The following is a 4,434-nucleotide window of genomic DNA, read 5'->3' as shown; positions in this document are numbered from 1 at the left end:
TTAGTACTCACATGCTGTGACAGCAGCTTTCTGTCCGTGTGCTTCGGATGTGTGCGCTCAGAAAACCGTATATCAGATGTTTAAACTCATATGGTTTAAAACGCATGATTTCAGGGTGATAAACATGATAATCAGAACCAAAACAGATGTTTTTTAGCAGGTCCGAACTGTAATGGCGCAGCACTATTCTGGAAAAGGGGGCGGGGAGCACCAGCTCATTTGCATTTAAAGAGACAAAGAGAAAAAAGAGAAAAACAGTGTACAGGCTAAAGTAAGGCGATAGTTTTGAACACTGGCTGGTTATGCACTTGCTCAAATATTGATTTCAGATCATTTTAACCAAAAAAAAGTTACGAACTGCAGCTTTAAGTAATAGAATACTCTCAAGAAGAAAAAGTAATGGAAATTAATTACTATGTTTTTTAATTACCAAGTGTTTTATTGTACCAACAAAATAAATAAATAAGAAGAAGAAGAAGAAGAATAAGAAGAAAAGTTTATGTTACCTGATCAACTGGAGGCAATTTTAAGGTTCATATTTTCAGGCTAATTGAAATTTACATAAGAGAAATGTGTCTCTTTAATAATTTAACAAAGTTGTATAAAATAATGTTTCTTTATTGAAGTAAATGTTCATAGCAGCATCACAGCAATCTATGTTCATATATTTAATGAAATATTTCCTTTAATTTCAGCTCTAAAGCAGATCTACAGAAGACAATATAGTGCCATTGTTGAGCTCAAATCAAATAGTTCCTCATGAAGCTAAAATCATAGAGAGCGGCAGAAAAGAACAGCAAACAACACATCTAGACATTACACAGGGACACAAGAGTTGCATACATTATCATATCAGCTGTTTGCTTACAGATAACTGTGAACAAATGTGGATCTTAAAGGAACTTCCAGAGTTTAATACTTTAACCACTGAGCAGAGAGAGACAGTTTAATGGATGATAGAATCCACACATAATTTCAGACAGACATCTGAGGCAGAATAACGATTCATTAGCAGCAGCTGCAGTTTGGCCAGGAGACTCTCTCATGATGCATTTAACTTTTCAACAGCTTTACAAAGTTTCACACATTAAACTGAACACTTCTTTGTATTAATTTAAGCTTCAAATTTAATATTAACTCATCCGTCCCTCCCGAACCTATAACAAAAGTGTCCCTCGCAGGTCAAAATGACCCAAAGGCCAAAAATTACACTAATTTTATTTTTGGTCCAGAAAGCTTATATTGGAACATTTTTATTTATTTATTTTTAAAATTTGTTATGTAGGTTTTTCTATTATTTTTTTGTGATTTTTACTATATTTACCTTTTATTCTGGATATTTTAAAGAAAACATAAGCAAATAAGCAGTTTTTGTACATTATTTCACCAAAAAAAGAAAAAGAAACAAGAAAGACACTGTTTCAGTCCTGTTTCATCAAAAACGAACAGATGGCCTTGGAATTGAGTCACTGAGTGTCTCTGATGCCATCTGGTGGGGAAAAATGACATACAATTGCAAATCTTAAGGCTTCAATTTGGTTGTTTATGGATTAAAATATATATTGAAACATTACAAAATCCATATTATATATACCTAAACATATATATATTCATACAATTTCATAAATATGATATAAATATATAATATATTTTGAAAAATATAAATATGATATAAACTCATTGGTCTCCACCACATCACTCCAAATCTAACTGTGTTAAGTAAAAAAAAAAGGAAAAATTAAACATATCCCAGCAGAAACATGAAAAATATTACAATGTGTCCTATGAGAGTGTGTACCGTGTGTGTGTGTGTGTATGTGAGTTTTTTCTGCATTGGGGATATTCTGTAGTCTCAGCCCTTCGTTTGGGTATAAATCTTTACTGGATTGTCTCAGATTTTGTATATCAAAAAAAATAAAATGTCATGAAAAATGCAGTTTTCTCATAAATTCCATTCATTCCTATGCGGGTCAAAATGACCCGTGAGGGACACTTTTGTTACTTTTTTTTATTGCACCCATTTAAACTCCTCGAATCCACTCAAAAAACTTTTTTTGTGTATTCCCGGTGCAAGTGTGACAAAAGTAAAGAAATCTTGGACCAGTATGATCAACACACAATTTTTTTAATTTTTTTGAAAATCGTTTTCGGGTCAAAATGACCCGAGGGACAGATGAGGATTTTAATCTGTAGTCTCAGCCCTTCGTTTGGGTATAAATCTTTACTGGATTGTCTCAGATTTTGTATATCAAAAAAAATAAAATGTCATGAAAAATGCAGTTTTCTCATAAATTCCATTCATTCCTATGCGGGTCAAAATGACCCGTGAGGGACACTTTTGTTACTTTTTTTTATTGCACCCATTTAAACTCCTCGAATCCACTCAAAAAACTTTTTTTGTGTATTCCCGGTGCAAGTGTGACAAAAGTAAAGAAATCTTGGACCAGTACGATCAACACACAATTTTTTACATTTTTTTGAAAATCGTTTTCAGGTCAAAATGACCCGAGGGACAGATGAGGATTTTAATCCAAACTGTGTTCATATTTAATTTGAAAGGGCTTTTAAAACCTGCTACAGTTATCCAGCCAACAATAACAACTAACTAACTAAAAAATCAGTCCGTTTCATATCAGTCCGTTTTTCTGACGGACTGATATGACATACTGTATATAACACTGTTAACCATACATTTGTAAATTTTCTGTACTGTGTTGTCTGGACAATATATATGCATGCTGTGCTATTTCTATAAACTTGAGGCCTGTGATCACTTGTCTCAAAAGAAGGATCTGATGATCCTCAAATGCAAACTGTGTGTTTTGTTTCAAGAGAGTAACCATACATTTGTGTTGTGGTTTACTTTCTTTTATTCATTCATTCATTCATTAATTCATTCATAATCATTTATCATTTAATCATTTTATTCCATTCAGTCATATAATAATTTATAATAATCATTTTAACCATTTACTGTATATACTCATTTCATTGATTCATGTATTGATTAGTCATTTATATTATAATTTTTATATTATTTTCCCCTTGTTGTTTAGTGTTATGACTCTGGCGTTTCAAGGGCTGTTTGTCTTCATGAATAAGAGATAAAAGAGAATGTTTATGGAAATTCAAGGTTTATGGGATGTTGTGAATCAGTTTGGTATAACAGTACTTGTTGGATCTGTGTTCATCAGACGAAGTCTGAGCATTGAAACATACACAACTAAGACTATTCAATAAACTCTGCTCCTTTTTTATCATCACTTTGTCTCCTGCTTCTGCTCTTCACTGACATTATTTAGTCAACTTCTTGGCTGATAGAAGACTGTTAATACAGGTTGGGTACCAAACAAGACTTGCTGTTAACAGGTTTTGGGTTTTAGGCAACTTTACTGATTAGTTGTTGTGTTAAGCCAGGCTTACACTACAGGATTGAAAGACTAGCCGAATCACTGTGTTGCTCACACTACGCAACAAGATTTGTTCTCATCTGTCATCGTCTTGTCATAGCTGCGCGCATACTACACAACACAACGCTAACGAGGTGCACACACTACAAAACATTCAGTGAAGAGGCGTTCCCGACCATCAGCGAAAATACGTTTTCTCACATAAATTCTCGTGAGAAAGTGATTATAGGGCATATCTCCAAGCATGGACGATCAACTGGCCCTTCAATTGGTCTGTGCAGTTATTTTATCGGAAAGAAAGAAGAAACCATGACAAAAAAAGAATATGGCAAAAACATTGGCTTGGAAGAAGTGAACAACAAGAACTGTCAGTACTGCAGAAAGATTATTATGTTGAAAACAGCTAAGTAGAATTTTTCAGGTTTCTTTGATTAATAGAAAGTTCAGAAGAACAGCATTTATCTGAAATAGAATTTTTTTGTAACATTATAAATGTCTTTATCGTCACTTTTGATCAATTTAAAGCATCCTTGCTAAATAAAAGTATTAATTTCTATCATTTCCCCCCCAAAAAAAAAAACTAAAATAAATAAAATAAAATAAAATAAAAAGCAAACTTACAGTTTGTTTGCCTTTGTTGACATGACTTAAAGTTTGCATCATTGTAACAATTACCAGTTTATATTAAATAATTAAAAGATCTCATGCACTGTATCTAGTTCAGAAAAAGTTCTATGCAAATTATTCTCTATATTTATAGTTAAATTATTCACAATTATGTGCTTCATCTCATGTTTTCTATATTCATGGAGCAGTATTGTTATAGTTAACTAAAACAAAATAGGCCTATATATAAAAATGTGTTAACTGATATAAATTAGGGCTGCACGATAAATCGCATGCGATATTTAACGCGCATCTTGTCAGTAAAGCCGCTTCTGTAATCAACGGTAAATCCCCATCACGTACGGGCTTTCAGATGGAGCAGCATTTACTACACAGAGCCACTGTTCACCGCCAAGCT

This window comes from Sinocyclocheilus anshuiensis, unplaced genomic scaffold, assembly GCF_001515605.1.
Source record: "Sinocyclocheilus anshuiensis isolate Anshui unplaced genomic scaffold, SAMN03320099.WGS_v1.1 scaffold430, whole genome shotgun sequence".
In the NCBI taxonomy this organism is placed as follows: Eukaryota; Metazoa; Chordata; class Actinopteri; order Cypriniformes; family Cyprinidae; genus Sinocyclocheilus; species Sinocyclocheilus anshuiensis.
The sequence above is the reverse complement of the archived record's forward strand: the minus strand, read 5'-3'. Positions refer to the sequence as shown.